The sequence below is a fragment of the Garra rufa genome, chromosome 25, assembly GCF_049309525.1.
Source record: "Garra rufa chromosome 25, GarRuf1.0, whole genome shotgun sequence".
Lineage (NCBI taxonomy): Eukaryota > Metazoa > Chordata > Actinopteri > Cypriniformes > Cyprinidae > Garra > Garra rufa.
The window spans coordinates 7,341,707-7,362,317 of NC_133385.1; positions in this window are offsets into that span (position 1 = coordinate 7,341,707).

The following is a 20,611-nucleotide window of genomic DNA, read 5'->3' on the forward strand; positions in this document are numbered from 1 at the left end:
ATTTATATATATATATATATATATATATATATATATATATATATATATATATATATAATTATTATATGCAGCAACCTACTAAAAACTGTAATATTTTACAGTTTGACTTTTCAAGTATAAGTGTTTCACTTTTTAAGCAAAAATAATACATAATATATAATAAAATTGATATAAATGTTATTAATATTATTTTATATAATTAAATAAATTTTATATGTAAACTTTAAAAATAAAATTGATAAACAATATATACATAAAAAATAATAAAATGACAAAAATTACTCAGAAAACAAAATCAGAAAATACAAAAACAAATGCTAATTCAATATATTCATAAAACCTGTAAAGTAAGTTTATTTATGTAGTATATTAAATACTATAATAACAATGCTTCACACAGGGGGAAAAAGGTGTTTTCAGCTTTTAATTAAACTTGTCGTCTTAAAAATCATATCACGTATAGCATAGAATGCTACAAAAATCAGATGCAATGCAACAGCCAAAAGCATTCATTTTGCATGCAACAATAGTATTTCTTCACTGATGGGCATATATTGTAGCGTTGCATTGTGATGAAATAACATATATTACAAGCAACATATGAATTGTAAATATTCCAGAATATTATTATAGATGTTTGGACAGATCTGTCACATTTTTTTTTGCCATATAGTCCATGAAACGTTACAGTCTGGCTTCTTCCAAGCATGTTTGGATGCCCATCAAAGGCATCTAGTTAACATTCATCAAACCTCTTCCCACCTGGTGGTGGAAATCATGCATTAACGCACAGTAAGGGCGAATCATCTTCCCAATTGGGAACATTTGGGCTCTCCAAATGCGCAGAAGAGCAAAGGTGGGATTAGATTTCGGAAGTACCTGCAAACGAATGCCTTTTTTCTATTTCCCGGAGATTTGGCTGATGCATCAGCTACTTGATCTATTAGCCATTACGAAGCGCAAGGTTAACGGAGGTCAACATCCTTCTCCCAAACCCGGAAATTAAAGCATGTGATTAGGAAGCAGGTAGAAGAATGAAAGAACAAGGATGTATTCTACTAATTGTCAAACAATGGCTGCTCTTTTAAAACAGCACTAGGCAGAATCCAGCCTATTCGATTTCAGTTCTGGACATCAGGCAGAAGTACTTCTGTTCACCTTGAAACATCCTTGTTCAGAAAAGGGGGTCGGGATAAAAAAGGAAAAGGAGGATTGCGATTCCTCCTGGACATCAAAGGTGGGCAGACGCTTCAGTCTGTCTTGCTCCTGCACCGGTACCAGCATATACTAACACGGCCTGAATATCTGATGACTGCTGCTGCCTGACAGACGCAGCGGCATCAGGCTTTTAGTATTCAGTACAGATGGGTCCTGTCTGTCCAAAGCTTGGGCTGAAAGCTTGCCTTGTAAATAGCGGTTAAATTAGAGCATCTGCGCAGGTGAAAGCAAAGAGATGCCGCATCTGATGCTTCGTACTGAAAATCAGCTTTATGAAAAACGTGCAGAGAATGTTCTGTCTTCCAGCAGGACTAGGTAGAAATTGTGAGAACTGGTGTATCCTCATGTACCCAGACTGTCTGTGAGGGTGAATTCAACTCGCACCTCTATTAATTGCCATCTTATTTGCTGTAAAGTACAATTTCAAATTATAATAATATTCAGTGTAAAATTATTTCCATTTTTATTTTATTTTATCAATGCAATGCAAAGTAATACAGTAGTATATTATATATAATATGTAATATATTATATAACATATATTTAATGTAATGCAATCCAACCAAATTCACTTTTATGTGACATTTAGGGACAGGTTAATCTGAAATCGAATTTACCAAACCTCCAAAATTAATCTGGCCGAACTGATTTATTTTATGTTATTTTATTTATAAATGCAGTTTAGTGTTAGTTTATTTTATTTTATTAATGCAATGCACTAATGATCATTGTTTTGTTTATCAATGCAATGCTATGTAATGCAGTAATATGATGCTTTTTAAATTTATATTTAATGTAAAGCAATGCAAACAACCAATTTTTTTTTCAATTTATATTCAAAGTAGTGCAATGCATTGGAATTCCAATTTCATTTATCAAAATAACATTTAGACACCATATGTGTATATTATATATTATTTACGTAATTCATTGTTATTTTATTTTATTAATGCAATGCAATGCAGTAATGAGATTTTTTAAAATTTATATTTATTGTAATACAATGCGAAAAACTAAATTCTATTTTATTTTATTTTTTAATTTTTATATACAAAATATATAAACTGCATTGCCATTTCAATTTAATTTTTTAAAATGACATTTAGAGAGCACTTAATCTAAAATTTAAAAACATATTTTATTTTATTCTATTTTATGTATGCAATTTGGTGTTGTTTTATTTTATTAATGCAATGTAAAGCAGTAATTAGATGATCTTTGTATGTTTAAATTTATGTTTATTGTAATGCAATGCAGTATTGAGATTTTTCAAATTTATATTTAATATAATACAACTAAATTCTATTATTTTAATTTATTTTATTTTTTATATACAAAGTCAGTTTCATTTTTTAAAAAGACATTTAGGGACCGCTTAATCTAAAATTTTAAAATATATATGTTATTTTATTTATGCAATTCAGTGTTGTTTTATTTTATTAATACAATTTAATGCAGTAATGAGATGTTCTTTATATGTTAAAATGTATGATTTTTATATATTTAATGTAATACAATGCAAACAACTAAATTCTATTATTTTATTCTATTCTATTTTATTTTTCAATTTATATTCAAAGTAGTGCAGCGCTTTGCAATTCCAATTTCATTTATCAAAATTACATTTAGGGACCTGTTAATCTAAAAAAATATTTATTTATTTTTATTTATTTTTTAATGCAATTCAGTGTTGTTTTATTTTATTAATACAATGTATTGCAGTAATAAGATGTTCTTTATATGTTTAAATGTATGTTTAAAGTAAAGCAATGCAGTAATGAGATTTTTTTTTTTCAATTTATATTTAATATAATGCAAACAACTCAGTTCTATTATATTTTATTTTATTTTTCAATTTATATTCAAAGTATATATGCAATGCATTGCAATTCCATTTTCATTTTTAAAATGGCATTTAGGGACCAGTTAATCTAAAATAATAAAAATGTATATATTTTATTCTATTTTATTTATGCAATTCAGTGTTGTTTTATTGTATTAATGCAATGTAAAGCAGTAATGAAATGTTCTTTATATGTTTAAATTTATGTTTATTGTAATGCAATGCAGTAATGAGATTTTTTTAAATTTATATTTAATGTAATACAACTAAATGCAAACAAGTAAATTTTATTATTGAATTTTGTAATTTTATTTTATTTTTCGATTTTTATATACAAAGTAGTGCAATGCGTTAGCAATTTCAATTTAATTTTTTTTTTAAATTACATTTAGGGACCGCTTAATCTAAAAATGTAAAAATTGTATTTTATTTTTATTTAAGTGCTGCAGAGTAAAGTGCTTTGCAATTCAATGTAACCAACTAAATTCTTTTTTATAAGACATTTAGGGATATAGGGACGTAATGCAAAAAGAATTTGGGGTGAAAATATGCCTAATTAAAATATGACCAGGACATTTCTTATAGTGAGCAGCCATAAAGTCTTTTCCACTTATTCTGTTACATGTAAGCTAGAATAAGCAGACAGGACGTATTAAAAAAAAAAAAAAAAAAAAAAAAAAACTATAAAAGACTTGATGCAACTTTAGCGGATACAGCAACCAGTTCCTCTTCAGAAACACTCAGAGTAACAGCCCGGGAACTTGTAAACATGCCTTTAGCTTCCTGACTGACTGATAAAAACTTGTGCATCCTCATTCCCAGAAATTGCGTAAAACAGGTTTTGCGAGCCTTTTTTGTCTGCAGTATCCATCAGTCAGTCAGTAAACGGTCTGTCGGTGATTCATGAGCATGTCTGAGGCTGACTTTGGCATTATAGAGCCGCACACACACTTATTAGTGCTGTTTAAAGGTCACCTCGAATGCCCTGTCCTGCCTTTATCTTAATTTCAAATCTACTGTGATTTATTTCATCCTTTTCCTTTCTCTCGCTTGTATCTGTACTTTCAGAGCGACTGTAATTGAATAACCTTTACATCAATAAAGTAACTCTCTTTGCTCCTCCTCAAAGGTTCATTGAGACAAAAAATGGCCTATTGTGTGTCTTTCAGTGGCGACTTTATGATCTGTTTCAAGGTAGTAGGTAAGTAAACTTAATTTTCAGTATTGTGCTAATAAGTGCTGCTTTGAGATCAGACTAAACTCAAAAGTTTATTAGAAGTTTGAGAAAGAAAAAAAAAAAGTGCGAGTTTATTTCATCAGAGCAAATTTGGAGAAATGTAGCAAATTACAACACTTGCTCACCAATGGATGTGAATGGGTGCCACCAGAATGAGAGTCCAAACAGCTGATAAAAGCATCACAATAATCCCCAATTAATTCACACCACTCCAGTCCATCAATTAACGTCTTGTGAAACAAAAAGCTGCATGTTTGTAAGAAACAAATCCATTATTAAAACTTTTTTAACTATAAATTATCACTTCTGGCAAAATATAAGTCTAAAATCCATAATAACGCTTCCTCCTGTGAAAAAGTCCATCCTCTGTTGTCCTCTCACATCAAAACATATTTGTTTAGAAATGTTTTAGACTGTTTTTGCTTGTAAATTGTGCTTTATCTGTGTCTATTTTTTTCCTTTTTCACTAGAGAAAAAAATGGATTATGGACTTGTATATAAATCGCAAACAAGAGTTTGAAGTTAAAAACTTCTTAATGATAGATTCGTTTCTTACAAACACACTGCTTTTGCTTCACAAGATGTTAATTGATGGACTGTTTGGACTCTCATTCTGACGGCACCCATTCACTCCAGAGGATCTATTGGTGAGCAAGTGATGTAATGTTACATTTCTCAAAATCTGTATCTTGAATGAAGTACATTTTTAAGCAAATGTAAATTTTTTTGCGAGCTATTCCTTTAAAAGAGGTCATCGGATGCACATTTGTGTGTTGTTTGAACATTATTGTGTGTTGGCAGTTTGTGTACACAACCACCCTACAATGATAAAAATCCACACAGTGGTATTTTTTTCATCTTTAAAAGTAATATCCCCTTTTTAAAATCAGGTCATTCTCAGCTTCTTGTCGGTGTGACGAAACACAGTTGATTGACATGCGCGTCTTACCTTAGACCCGCCCTCACCGAGCTGAAACAGTCCGGCTCTGATCGCCATTGTGTGACTCAGGTGCAGAGGAAGACTCTAATTGAGCGATTGAGGTGTTCTGTTGTTGGATGTAATAATGAACAAAGCAGTCGTCATTTACTCCCGACATCTGAGCTGCTTAAGAGGCAGAGGACAACGTTACTTTCGTTTTTAAAAGGAAAGCGCCGATCCCGATCTACATATGCATCTATGTTCGTGTGAATCATTTGTGATGCAGCTTCACCTACAGCAGAAGTGAGTATAACGGGTTTTTTATGCATCTTTGCAAACTGACTTTCTTAATAATGTGCTTGTTGGCAAGTTTCACCGATAAACGCGGCTAAATGCGGCTAAAGTAAACATTACAGCTCGTAATCCCTCAGCAGAGAGGGGCGGGGTGAGCAGAGCTCATTTGCATTTAAAGGGCCCATGCAATAAAATGAGCTGATATTTTGCAGAGCTGATTTTGACAAGGTAAAAGGGTGTTTTTTTTACACTACTATTGAGAATTTTTAACTACAGTATATTAGAGACTTTAAATTAAGACCCTAAAGAATCATATGAACTTGTGGAAAATGGGCATCCGATGACTCGTTTAAAGTTAGGCATTTGTTCCTAACCATAAGAGCTTTTTTGAGCCACCCGCTAGAGTGTGTTCACGATGCATCGTCAGTCGGCCATATTGGCGGCACTGAACATAAATAACGCCACTGACCTTAACCAAACGAAACTCACATATTTTATATAGGGCACGGCATTCGTGTGTGTTCTTATCATTTCTGGTCGGGTAGGTGAAATATTATGCTAATATCTTTGTTAATACTGCTTGTACATGTCTTTACCAACCTACTAACTTTAGTTTGTCAAAATATTGTGCCCTTTCCTGCTTACTAAGTCCTTCTCTATATGATTTAGCAGCTTTCACACATTTTTCCGTAGTTTAGACAGCATAAACTAGCAGAAAATTGCGCACTTTCTGGCTTACTAAGTCCTTCTCTATATGATTTAGCAGCTTTCACACATTTTTCCGTAGTTTAGACAGCATAAACTAGCAGAAAATTGCGCACTTTCTGGCTTACTAAGTCCTTCTCTATATGATTTAGCAGCTTCGACATGTTTTTCCATGGTTTAGACAGCGTAAATTAGCAAAACAAGTATTCAGTAGTACATTAACAGTGCAATCAATGTTGTTGTTTACATCCGAGTGTCGCCAATATGGCTGCCAATCCGGGTAACTGGACTCTCACATCGAAACATATTTGTTTATAACTGTTTTTGCATTGTTTTAAAGGTCCACTGAAGTGCCTTATAACATGCAGTGTTATTCTATGTGGTGATGTAGTTTGAACTGAAACAGGAAAACAGGGTAGGACTTATCGCACAGCCTGTATTATAAACTGTAAGTACTCAATGGTCATATCTTGTTAACGCAAATTTTGTCCTTGTTTTGAAGCACACTAGCTTATAAATAACCTTAAAGGGGTCATCTAGGGATGCTCATATTGACCGTTTAACCGTTAACCGACAGTAAGAATTTTAACCGATTATTACTATCAGTTAAACGGTTTAAAAGGGTTTTTTTCTAATCTTTTTTTTTTTTTTAACGTTTGCTGCATGGTGAAAGAAATAATGCTATTTGTAAGTTATCTGTTTACTCACGCGCGCGTACAGACATAGTGTGGCTCAGTGTGGCTGTACAGACATATTTTGCTTCACCTTTACTTAGTAAACAGATGTAGTATATGCAACTCAATGGCAAGTGGCGTTATTGGGTTATCAGAGAGTGAATCCGTGAGTGAATGTATTCAAATTCTGAATGAATTATAGTCTAGAAAGTGTGCAATAGGCGCTCCCGTTACAATCACTGGAAAGCTATCACTCATCCTAGAGTAGTTCATCGCAATCTCATAAACTTATTAAAAAGTAATAAATAACCTTTACACTGCACAATTAATCTCTTATTTATATAATGCCAACACTTTCTTTTTTTTAATAAGAGAGTTCGCGAAAGTGTAGAAGTCAGCAAAACTGAAACCGGCACTTTGGTTGGTGAGTGGATTGAAACATAGCCTCCTCTGATTGGCCACAGTGATAATCGAATCAACATACATGTCTGTGATTGGCTATTGCTGAACGCTGTAAAACACGCGCTTCTCCTCACGCATATGACAGTGGATGGAAGTCCCAAACCGCAAATTGAAAGGGTTTTTGTGATGGTGTTTTTTTCGCGGATCTAAGAGTTAACAGGCAGCGGTCCTGCCTATCCGTACAGCATGTGGACATGTTAAAAACTAGGCACACTGAGGTATTGGCTGGCCTGCTATATATTTTTATGTCCGACGAGAAGAATAAGACCGGTACAGTTCTTCAAAGCGCATAAAAGGATTCAGTGTGTTTTAGTTTTGTCATCTTTATTAGGTAGTTATTTAATTTATACATATTTAGTGTAGGCCTATTTATATTATTCTTTTTTTTTTTCATTCAGATTTTCTCTGTTCTCAGAACCGCTGCTGATGCGTGATAATTTAAGTATATGTCAATACAGTTTTTGTTGTTGCTCTGTATGCTGCTGTTTGCACGTTAAAATAAAACATTTGCTTTGTATTTTTAATGTATCATCACAGATACTCGTGCATTCTATTTTTATTTTAAACTAATTTATTATTCTAATTTTATCAGTTAACGGTTAATGTTCAGATAACGAGCAGCGGTTGTCGGTCAGGAAAATTAACCGAAATGAGCATCCCTAGGGTCATCGGATGCAAAACTCACTTTACATGTTGTTTGAACATTAATGTGCCGCTGAAGATGCAGAGGATAACGTTACTTTCGTTTTTTAAAGGAAAGCGCCGATCCCGATCTACATGTGTGTCTATGTTCGTGTGAATCGTTCCTGATACAACTTCAAGGGTTTTTTATGCATCTTTGCAAACTGCCTTTCTTGATAATGTGCTTGTTGGCAAGTTTTGCCGCTAAATGCGGCTAAAGTAAACATGGCTCATAATCCCACAGCAGAGAGGGGCAAGGTGAGCAGAGCTCATTTGCATGTAAAGGACCATGCAATAAAATGAGCTGATTTTGACAAGGTATTGAGACCCTAAAGAATCATGAACTTGTGGAAAATGGGCCGATGAAAAGGGGCCAATGACCCCTTTAAGGCTAACATATTCATACTAAAAGCCAAAAAACTTTAACTTAAGCAATTTTTATGTGTGAACTATTCCTTTAAGGCGAGGCGTCCGTTCAAATCGCTAACTGTAATCTATTTTGAGCCACACGCTATTCAGTTTAGTGGCCAAATAATGATACGCTAAATAATGTCCTACGGCTTTTGCTGTGTTTTTCATAAAACTTTTTACTTTATGTTTGCGTTTGTTTGGCCTTTATGAGCTCTTTTAATGTCTCAGCAGCACTCACCTCTCCAGAAGTCGCTTCAAACCGCTCAAGCACGACAGCCGTAATGAACTTAATGGCCGTGAAATGAAGTTTTGTGATCTGCCGAGAGGAGGGAAGTTTCTGTGAGTAAATCCTTGTCATATTCTGCACTTTTTTTTTTGTTGAAGAAAATGACACGAGACTGTAAGTGTTAATAGCGTAGACAGAGCATAAACGTTCAATTATCTTTATTTTCACGATTGCGTTTACGATTCAGAGCATGAACAAAACTAATTGACTGCGGATTTGGTTTCTGCATGATGTTTGTAACAGACTGCGATCCTTATTAGACTCAATGATATGATCAGCTCTTTTTCGCTTCATATGGAAGACTTTTGTTTATGAGCTGATAGCGCTCTGACTTCGAGTTGTTTCAACCCCAAAATAAACCTTGAGTACCTCACGCCTGTCGTTTCTAATCCACGAGGCTCGTTGTGATTGAATGCAAGAGCTTGTTCACATTCAGAATGCTGCGTTGCTCTTTCAGTGGTTTAATACTCATTGAAAAACGTTTATTTTAGGTGCAAGACAGACTTCTGTAAGCTGTGAGACTCTCTGGGCCTAAAGCAGAGATTTCTTTCCTGATATTCCCTGTTTGTTTACACAGACAAAAGGCCAAACTTATTTATTTTATTTAATGCAATGTAACCAATCAAATTCATATTTATGTGACATTTTGGGACTGGTTAATCTAAAAGATGTAATTAAGCCCAAAATATTTTGTTTTTATTTAAGTGTTTAATTCAGTGCAACCAGCCAAATTCATTTATTAAGTCACATTCACGAAAAAAAAGATTTTGATTTTTTTCTTTCAGTGCAGTGCAAAGTGCAACATTTTTATAATATAATTTTATATTTATATATTTATTGTAAGGACAATCTGAAATTAGTTAAAACATCAAAATCGATCTGCCCAAATTAATTTATATTAATTTGTTTTATTTTATGTAATGCAGTAAGAATTTTATTTTATTCTATCAATTCAATGCAATGTAATACAGTAATGAGATTTTATATTATTTTATTTATAATTTATTTTTAATGCTGTGCAAAGTGCAACATTTTTATAGTATTCATTTATATTTATACATTTATTATAGGGGCAACTTGAAATTAGATAAAACAACAAAATCAATCTGCCCAAATTAACTTGTATTAATTTGTTTTTTATTTTATTTTATTTTAAATGTATTATTTATTTATACAATTCAGTGTTATTTTATTTTATTAATGCAATGTAATGCAGTAATGATTCAATGCAATGTAATACGGTAATGAGATTTTATTTTATTTTTATAATATAATTTTATATTTAAAGTTATACATTTATTATGGGGACAACCTGAAATTAGATAAAACACCCAAAATTGATCTGCTCAAATTAATTTATATTATATTTTTATTTTATTGTCAGTTTTTATTTGTTTTTTATTATTTATCAATACAATTGTGTTGTTAAATTTTATTAATGCAATGTAATGCAGTAATGATTCAGTAGTATGTAATGCAGTAATGAGAATTCTATTTTATTCATTCAATGCGATGTAATACGTTATTCAGAATTAATTTTTATTTTATTTATATTTTTTTTCAGTGCAGTGCAAAGTGCACAATTTGTGCATTATTTATATTTATACATATTTATTATAATGAGATTTTATTTTATTTTATTTTTTTAGTGTACTGCAGTGCAACTGAATCCATTTCATGTGATATTTGGATGAGACAGAAATGGTCTGTGCTACACTTGCACTTGCGTACAATATTTCACTGTCTTTTGTCTTTTTTTGGCTTCCCATACAGGTCATTATTAAATAAACCACACTATATGGGTTACTGTAATTTGACATGCATTGCAACCTGTGTTGTGACAATGGCCCAGATCTCACATGATGCGTGTTTCTCTTTCTTTGCAGATCCAATCTGTGCCAGATTTCAACAGTATAAGTGCATCCTTTAATGTGCGGTTTCGCAGCAGATCTTTGGGCCCTTAGGTCCACAGATGAACCGTAGGCTGTGATCTGCGGTCCTAGCAGTGCCAGCGCTTGGCAGGGCTTCAGCTCGCCCTCTTGTCTGCCATCTGATTCTACACCTGCCAAACTCCACGGCCCCCATCTGCCCTTTACAACATGACCTCATCGGCACGGCACGGCACTCACGTGTTTGAGAGGGACTCGGTGAGTCTATAATCATCGTTGCAAACACAGTCTTACAGCATGCTCCAAAAATGCATTGTAAAACTTGATATTACTTGGATGGCTCACAAAATCTATTGCTTTGATTAGTTTGAAGTGCTCTAGAGAGACTGCCAACACTCTCTGCCTCAAGCCCAGGATGCTCACAAGGGGATGCAACAACTAACCAACACCATTTCATCTATTAAAGGGTGATTTTTGTAACACAAGCTTCACCAAACGGCATTATAAAATTGCTAATATAATGGCTGTTTCCAAACAACTTCTCCCAAAAGATAATAAGGCGATGTACAAGAGGCATCATTGTGGAAAAAAATATTTCTCAGCTTTTATTTACATTTGAACAAAAAGTGGCATGTCCAAAATTATTCATACCCTTCTCAATAATCAATAGAAAAGCCTTTATTAGCTATTACAGCAATCAAACGCTTCCTATAATTACTGACCAGCTTTTTGCATGTCTCCACTGGTATTTTTGCCCATTCATCTTTAGCGATGAGCTCCAACTCTTTCAGGTTGGAGGGTCTCCTTGCCATCACCCTGATCTTTAGCTCCCTCCACAGATTCTCAATTGGATTTAAGTCAGGACTCTGGCTGGGCCACTGCAAAATGTTAATGCTTTTGTCTGCTAACCATTTCTTCACCACTTTTGCTGTGTGTTTTGGGTCGTTGTCGTGCTGAAATGTCCACTGGTGCCCAAGGACAAGTTTCTCTGCAGACTGCCTGATGTTGTTGTTGAGAATTTTGATGTATTGCTCCTTTTTCATGGTGCCGTTTACTGTGATTAGGTTCCCTGGTCCACCGGCTGAAAAAAGCCCCCAAAACATTAGGCTCCCACCACCATGTTTGACAGTGGGGATGGTGTTCTTAGGGTTGAAGGCTTCTCCATTTTTACCCCAAATGAAGGCTACATCATTGTGGCCAAACAATTCAATTTTTGTTTCATTCGACCATAAAACAGAAGACCAGAAGTCTTCTTTGTCCAGATGAGCATTTGCAAAGGCCAAGCGGGCTTCTGTGTGTCTTATCTGGAGAAGTGGTGTCCTCCTTGGTCTTTGTCCGTGGAACCCAGCGGTGTGCAGTGTCTGTTGGACTGTCTGCCTTGAGATGTTGCCACCAGCAGAGCCCAGATTCATCAGGATGGCCTTGGTGGTGATCCTAGGATTCTTTTTTTTTTTTTTTTTTTTTTTTTTTTTACCTCTCTCACTGTCCTCCTGGCCAGCACTGGTGTCACTTTTGGCTTCCGACCACGTCCTCTGAGATTTTTCAAAACATTTAGATATGGTCTTACAGCTCTTTCCTGACTTGTGAGCAGCCACAATGCACAGCCGCAGGTCCTCAGTGAGCTCCTTTGTCTTAGCCATGACTGTCCACAAACCAACAGCAGAGAGCTTCTGTTTTTCACCTGTTGAGTTGATTAAAACAGCTGTTCCCAATGAATCAGGGTAATTAGGATACTTTAGAACATCTTGGACTATTTGGAATGGTATAGAACTTTGGATTTTCCCATAGACTGTGACAGTTTGCAAAGGGTATGAATAATTTTGGACATGCCACTTTTTGTTCAAATGTAAATAAAAGATGAGTAATATTTTTTTCCACAATGATGCCTCTTGTACATTGTCTTATTATGTTTTGGGAGAAGCCTGTGTCATTTCCGGTCAAAAAAAAAACTTGCTGGTTGAATAAAAGTAACTTTAAGTCAGAATTTGCCAGGGGTATGAATAATTTCGGGCCTGTATATGGGCAATTGTATAACCGTTTAAAAAAAAGGCTGAATGAGCTGCAAATTGCCCAAGTTTAGTTTTTGGTTCTTATGAATTCATACGTTGTCTCTGTGTCAGACACAGTATAATAAATTCAGGCAGCTCAGATGAGTCATGAGGCATTTACTAAACTCAGCGATTTGGTGCTAATATGTGTTTGATGCCAGCGGGCCGGGTGCTCTGATGTCACCATCGTGGTACATCCTGTTTTATTCCTGAAAGGTTTTTCCAGTCATTAGCATGCACTTATCAGTCACTCCTGCCATTTGTCTTGTTCCGCTGATGACAAATACAAACCATGGTGTGAATTATATGCAAGCACTCGCACTGCGTAAAAAAACATTAAATCAGCCCGTTACATAAACAAGAGGATGGGGAGAGACAACAGGGCACTGTGAAGGTGAAGAGAACAGCTTAAAATAGATAGGAACACACTCACAAATCAATACAGCGGGTGGTTGGGTGAATCTTATGAAAATGGCAAAGGATGTCCTTGTAACAATTAGTTAACTTTTTATTTATTCATTTATTTGGTGGTTAAATATGAACTAGACATGTCTATGCGTGGCATTTATCCAGTATCAACCTCAATTCTGAATGGATGGGATGCATTTGAAGTTAAATTCTGTATTTACGTGGCAACATCTTACATTTAGTCTAATAAACTATTAATCGTAGAGACAAAAGAGACAATATTATTGTTATTATTATTAATATTAATAAATGATCATTTTATTGTTATTTTAATAAATTATGTAATTATTATTTGAGTAAGCTTTTATTTATTATTATTATTATTAATAATAATATGTTAATATAAATTAAAACAATTATTATTAATAATGTTAATAAAATAAATCAAACTAATAAATAAGTAAATATGAAATGAAACCATTTTTTTTATTACTAATAATTAATAAAAGTAACCACAAACTATTATTATTAATAATAATAACAATAATATCAATCTAATAATAATTGTTTAAACATATTGTTACTTTTAATCATATTCTGCCATGGTGAGTGTACATTAAATGTACAGCAAGTGCGTTTATTGTTAGTATAGCTTATACATTTTAATAAAGTATTAAAATTTGTAAAAATGCAAAAAAAAGAAAAGAAAAAAGAAGTGCAATTGGCCTTTTGTGGATTGAATAATTTGATTCAAATCAGGACTTTGGTGCGGGTTCGCAAATCATTCAATTCAAATCAGGACTTCGGAGCGCATATCGTAAATCATTTGAATTAGATTGAAACTTTGGAGCAGATTCACGAATCTTTAGATTCAGATTGGAACTTTGGAGAGCAGATCGCAAATCATTCAATTCAAATCGGGACTTCGGAGCATGTATCGCAAGTCATTTGACTTGGGTCAAAGCTTCGGAGCAGGTTTACGAATCTTTTAATTCACTACGGAGCACGTAACACGAATCAGTTGATTTAAATCACGACTTTGGTGCAAGTGTGCAAATAATTTATTTCAGTTTGGCAGTGCGGATCACAAATTATTTGGTTTAAATTAAAACTTCAAAGTTTTGATCTGAACTCGCTCCGGAGTGTATATCGTAAATCATTTGAATTAGATTGAAACTTTAAAGAAGATTCACTAATCTTTTGATTCAGATTGGAACTTTGGAGAGCAGATCGTGAATCATGTGATTCAAATCAGGACTTTGGTGCAGATTCGCAAATCATTCAATTCAAATCGGGACTTTGGAGCATGTATCGTGAATCATTTGATTTAGATCGGGACTTCAGTTCAGGGCACATCGCAAATCAGTTGATTTAAATCAGGACTTCGTACAGGTTAGCAAATCATTTAATTCAGATCAGGACTTCGGAGTGCTTATCACAAATCATTTGAATTAGATTGAAACTTTAAAGAAGATTCACTAATCTTTTGATTCAGATTGAAATTTTGGAGAGCAAATCGTGAATCATTTGATTCAAATTAGGACTTTGGTGCGGGTTCGCAAATCATTCAATTCAAATCAGGACTTTGGAGCGTGTATCGTGAATCATTTGATTTAGATCGGGACTTCAGTTCAGGGCAAATATCATACATTTTGATTTAGATCAAAACTTCGGAGCAGGTTAGCAAATCTTTCGATTCAGATTGGAAATTCAGAGTGTGGATCACGAATCAGTTGATTTCAATCTGGACTTCGGTACAGGTTCGCAAATCATTTAATTCAGATTGGAACTTCGGAGCGTCGATCATAAACATTTGATTCAAATCGGTACTTCGGAACGCGTATCACAAATAATTGGATTCAAATCAGGACTTCGGTGCAGGTTTGCGAATCATTTAATTCAGATCGGACTTCTGAGCACTTTTTGCAAATCATTTCATTTAGATCAAATCTTTGGAGCGCGTTCACAAATCTTTTGATTTAGAATGGAACTTCAGAGTGTGAATCGCTAATCGTTTGATTCAAATCAGGACTTCGGTACAGGTTTGCAAATAATTTAATTCAGATCAGGAGTGTGCATCGCAAATCATTTGGTTTAAATCAAAACTTCAGAGCGAGTTCAGATCAGACCTTCAGAGTGTGGATTGTGAATCATTTGATTTGAATCAGGACTTTGGTGCAGGTTAGCAAATCATTTAATTCAAATTGGTTCTTCAGAGTGCGTATCACAAATAATTGGATTCAAATCAGGACTTTGATGCAGGTTTGCAAATCTTTAATTTAGATCGGGAGTGTGGATTGTGAATCATTTGGTTTAGATCAAAACTTCGAAGCAGGTTGCACGAATATTTTGATCCAGATCGGAACTTCGGAGTGTGGATCGTGAATCATTTGATTTAGATCGGGCTTCAGTTCAGAGCGCATCACAAATTATTTGATTTCGATCAAAACTTCGGAGCGGGTTATCAAATCTTTAAATTTGTAGTGTGAATCACAAATTGGTTGATTTAAATCTGGACTTTGGTGCAGGTTTGCAAATAATTTAATTCTGATCAGGAGTGCGGATTGCGAATCATTTGGTTTATATCAAAACTTCGGAGCGGGTTCACAAATCTTTTGATTTAAAATGGAACTTCAGAGTGTGAATTGGGAATCATTTGATTCACATCAGGACTTGGGTGCAGGTTCGCAAATCTTTTGATTTACATTGGAACGCTATCAGCTAAATAGACTATGCTAACCAGTCAAACCCCTTGATTATTTCTATAATTTACTCATTTTCCAAATATAAATCAGTGTGGTAAATCTGTGCAGACACTCTTTGTTAAATCTCCAGTTTTACCACAGTTAAGAGGGGTTTAGGCGCTCCATTCGCTTTGCATTAAAATCTAAGCCTAACTGCTGATCACTTTGTTTAATCTGGGCCCATTTTTCCATTATGTGCTTTTGTCAAACCATTTAACAGCCGGCAGCTATCAGTTTCCTCTCTGTGTCTGTCTCTAATGTTTCTAGATGTAGCTGGAAGACACTTAACATCTCTTTGAAGTGCAGGGGATATTTTTAGGCACGGCACACATCGGGGATCTGGGGAGGAGGCCGAAAACCGGTGGAGAGAGACGGGAAGCGAAATTAAAAGTAATCCATATTTGCTCTGGAGGACGTAGATTTCAAAGATTTAAATATGACCTAGATTTTTTGCAGAGGCGTCAGGAAGCGTTGACGTCAGAGCGGGGCCACAACTGACTTCACGCTGGACGACATTTGATCTGCTGCTGCTTTCTTCTCCTGTTAAAATCTCACGGTTACTGAGCTTCTGGAACGGACTTAAATGACTGTATGTTCAGTCTCTAAATGGACTGTAAAACAGCTAAATGAAGCCTTATTACAAGAGCAGAGAGTCTCACAGTCATTCAGCTGCTGAATTTGAGGTTGTGCGTGTTTTTAATGGTCTTTTTATTAAATAAACGATTTAAATATTTTATTATTTTTATTTTGTTGAACATTTCTGTTGTATAACTAGTTATCAAGTAAATGTTTAGCTACTTATATGTTACATCTTACCTACAAAAATTCTAATCATTAACTGTCAACCGTAAAGCCCCGCCTCCTTTGATTTGATTGGTAATCTAAGTCATTTTGACATTGACGAGTGCTTTTGAAGCTACAACCCAAAATGTAACTTTAAAACTTTTTGTCATACAATTAGACATCATAATTGTGTTTTTTGTGTTTAGGCAGCTTAATTAAGACGCGTCCTCTCGCATGACGAAGTTTCTGGGTAGTAATTTGCCAGCAGCACTCGGCAGGTATAGTAAATTGCTTTATAATGGAATCTCCAAAGGTTGCGTTTTTTTGCAAAAGCACAACGCTAATGGAAGGTCAGGAAAGAAACGACAAACACTTTGCAGTTTTGACTTCTGGTGCTCCCCTGAGGTGTCTTTAAAGTGTTAGAAGTTTCAGGGGCGTTTCTAGCCCTTCTATTATGCATATGTACTGTAAACATAAATAGTCTTCGCCTGCAGTAAAGAGTTATTCTCAATCTGTACACAAAAGAGCTGCTTGTTGCTGACAGCAAGAGCGTAGGATTTATTATGGACGCTATGACATGTCTCTACCAATATCCAGGGACTACTAAATTAAGCTCCAAACTCATGTTTCCATCTGACATGTATTTTGAGGTGCAGCTCGTCATTTTAATGGAGTGCTTTACTAGTTAGCAGTAAACCGGTTACCTCACCTGAATGTGTTCATAGCTTTGTGTCGGATGTCATCTTTGGAATGGAAATACTAACATTTTATTTGTAAACATCAAACCATTTTGAACCATCAAATGATGGTTCATGAGTCATTATTCATCAGGACTTTGGAGCACAGATCAGGAATCATTTAATTTTAAAAGTTGTAACTCAGAGTGGGTTCACAAATCTTTTCATTCAGATCAGATCCGTGAATCATTTGCATTTTCTGCTTCAAACAGAGCCCAAATCACAAATCATTTGAATTAGATTGGAACTTTGGAACAGATTTGTGAATCTTTTGATTCAGACAAAACTTCAGAGCAAGTGATCATTTAGCGAATTGAAAGATTCACAATCCACTCTCCGAAGTCCCTGAAATGATGGTTCCCATGATTCAGATCAGAATTTTTTGCGAATCATATATATATATATATATCTCTTTTGATTTAGATCAGATCCGTGAATCATTTTGCAAAAGTCCCAGTCACAGATTATGGTTTTTGAATCATTATTCAGATCAGGACTAGAGAATGAGAATCACAAATCGTTTGATGACAGTAATTTAATTTTAAATCATTTTTAAATAATGTTAATGTCTTTATAAAATCACACTATGTTTAATGTACTATTTATAATATTATTATAGATTAATTTTTGCTTGCTTTTTTAATTATAACCAATTATTTAATTTTACATTTAAAATTTTGGTTTAATTTTAAAGCCTTTGTAATATCACAATATTTTTCTCATACAGTACAAATGGGTTTTTATGCATGGAATATTGATCGCTGTCATTGGCATACCCCCTGAGTATCATGCATGACTTTGCAGGCCATTTTCATATATGTGACCCTGGACCACAAAACCAGTCATAAGGTTAAATTTGACAAAACTGAGATTTATATATCACATGAAAGCTCAATAAATAAGCTTTCTATTGATGTATGGTTTGTTAGGATAGGACAATATTTGACTGAGATACATCTATTTGAAATCGGAAATCTGAGGATGAAAAAAAATCAAAAAGACTGAGAAAATCACCTTTAAAGTTCTCCAAATTAGGTTCTTAACAATGCATATTACAAATCAAAAATTACATTTTGATATGTTTACAGTAGGAATTTTACAAAAAATCTTCATGGAACATGAACTTTACTTAATTTCTTAATGATTTTTGGCATAAAAGAAAAATCAAAAATTTTGACCCATGCAATGTATTTTTGGCTATTGCTACAAATATACCCCAGCGACTTAAGACTGGTTTTGTGGTCCAGGGTCACATATGTAAATAAATCAGATAAGTACTGGATAATTAGACACCAAGGTCATATGTTCACATTCATGTGTTTTTTTTTTATGTCTAGGAGCTTCTGTTTACAGTTAACACCAGTGTCTTATACAGGATGCATTTTAAAGCTAATGATTTTACTGGATCATCTCACCATCCTTAAAGTGTCTGCGAGTTGCTTTCTGTAATTTTTCAGTGTATGTTCATTTGCCTCCAGGACAAGATACCCAGACGGACGCAGGATGCATAAATTAGTTTTGTCATCTCATAAAAGTGGTAATTTTACCTCTTGCGTTTAGTCAGTGGATATACTTCATTGCCACTGTCTGATAGACTCGTCCTGGTGTATTCCCTGTTGTGCTGCAGTTCCACCCACCTTCATGCAAAATAATAAAAACACGATCGATTCCCCTGCTAAACCATCTGTTAGTCAGCACACAAAAATATCCCTCGCTCAGCATAATGCTCACAGACATCGGTCTGTATAGTCACAATAGCACCATATTCTGATGTCTGTCTGAAGTAGTTTTTGGCAACCTGTGAACACTTCATTAGCATATGTCTTTTTGTCTGTTTACGGCCTCAAAGACCATTAAGAAATGGCCTGACATGCCCATTTTTTTAATCGTCCATGTATTTACTTTAGAAACAAGAAGTTGGGTGGGACTAAAACACTCTGGCGAGACTTTGATTGAACAAAGGTCATTTTACAGCTGTTAACGCAAGATGAGACTGTAATTAAAATAACTGCTACACTGTAAAAAGTTTTCACCAGTTTCAACTTAAAAATTTAAGTTTAGCAGCTGCCTTAAGATTTTAAGTTTAACCAACTTAAGTCATTTAAACAAGTTATATCAACTCATTTTTATTGTAATAAGTTAAAATGCCTATGTGCCTATGCCTATGCACGCTTGTTTGCTTCCGTGGATCGTTGATTATGAATCTGGCGTTAAAATCTGTTCATCAGATAATGTTAATCTATTAACCAGCATTTATGAACGATGAGCAATGCATTTGTTGCAGAATATTTGAATCTTTGATAACGGTAGGTAATAAAAATACAACGGATCATGTTAGCTCTGGTCCAATAAAAAATGTCAACAGATAGAACTTTGGATTTTAATTAGTTAATGTAGTAGTAAACTATAGTTTAAATTAACTGTTAACTAAGATCAATAAATGTTTTGGAAGTATTTTTCATTGTTTATTCATGTTAACAAATATCTTTTACCATTAACTTAAGTTCTAAGATTAGTTAGTTCAGTTAATTTTAAAAGTGTGGTCTGAAAAAGAAAAAGTTTACGACCTACACTACCAGTTGTATTTGAACAGCAAATAAAGTATGAAGCTCAAACTCAAATGAAGCTAAGAAGCTGAACAGGGCTGTAGCAGTGTACATATGCATATACATCATTGTCATGTTTAGACTATATGTGACCCTGGACCACAAAACCAGTCTTAAGTCGCTGGGGTATATTTGTAGCAATAGCCAAAAATACATTGCATGGGTCAAAATCTTTGATTTTTCTTTTATGCCAAAAATCATTAGGAAATTAAGTAAAGATCATGTTCCATGATGATTCTTTGTAAAATTCCTACTGTAAATATATCAAAATGTAATTTTTGATTAGTAATATGCATTGTTAAGAACCTAATTTGGACAACTTTAAAGGTGATTTTCTCAGTATTTAGATTTTTTTGCACCCTCAGATTCCTGATTTTCAAATAATTGTATCTCGGCCAAATATTGTCCTATCCTAACCATACATCAATAGAAAGCTTATTTATTGAGGATTCATATGATGTATACATCTCAGTTTTGTCAAATTTAACCTTATGACTGGTTTTGTGGTCCAGGGTCACATATTTATCTTTTAATTAAAAAAGAAATTTACCTCCTTAATATTGTGGCAGTTTTTTTCTCTGTGGTATCGCAAATAGTATCGAATATCGATATTTTTCAAGGTATCGTATCGAAGTTAGAAATTCCAGTATCGTGACAACACTAGAT